Source organism: Sinocyclocheilus rhinocerous, unplaced genomic scaffold (assembly GCF_001515625.1).
Source record: "Sinocyclocheilus rhinocerous isolate Xijiao unplaced genomic scaffold, SAMN03320098_v1.1 scaffold254, whole genome shotgun sequence".
Lineage (NCBI taxonomy): Eukaryota > Metazoa > Chordata > Actinopteri > Cypriniformes > Cyprinidae > Sinocyclocheilus > Sinocyclocheilus rhinocerous.
Genome location: NW_015628690.1, coordinates 1,673,851 through 1,674,663, shown reverse-complemented (window position 1 = coordinate 1,674,663; position 813 = coordinate 1,673,851).

Here is an 813-nt window from a genome sequence, read left to right as displayed (position 1 = left end):
ATAAGTTAATGCTATTACATGTCATAAAACAAATTATTAACAAAAATAAACAAATTATTATTATTATTATTTTACTTTTTATAAATTCTGATATTTTATTGTAATATATATATATATATATATATATATATACACATACTGTATACACACACACAGTATATATATATAAAATGAATTAGTGTACTTAAATATAAATTAATAAAAAATTATCAAAATTTCAAGAAATAAAGCTCATATCAATCCTGAAATCAATACTGTATAATATGTTACAGTACATTCATTTCATGCCTTTAAGAATTGCACACCTGATATTATCCGAAACGTCTTTGAATCTTCTTTTTGAACAGGTTCCCTCTAAAAAGCCAAAATTAAGAGATAACCAAGTGCAGCCAGAAGACCCACTCGACAGGTACGAGGTAAGATATTACACCCTGGCAAAAACAAAAAGCTTCTGTGGTAAGTTCAGCAGCCTTTGACCTCATGTTTGTCACGTTGATTCAAACCTGGCATGCTGGAATTTTTAAGGCGTAGCACGATAGCATGTTTTGATTCAAATCTCTTTACAGCAATGTTGAAATACGGTATTAATGCATTTGCAATCATTTACTTTTTGCGATCGTATACTCCTTGGTGCTTATAAGAACGTATATATTATATATAATATTATAATAAATACATGATGTACAAAAGAAATTATTTTTAGAATGTTTTAGCATTTTATCATGAATTTATTAATTTACATAATTTACATATATAATTGTATTAATATATATATATATATATACAGTGGGTACGGAAAGTATTCAGACCCCC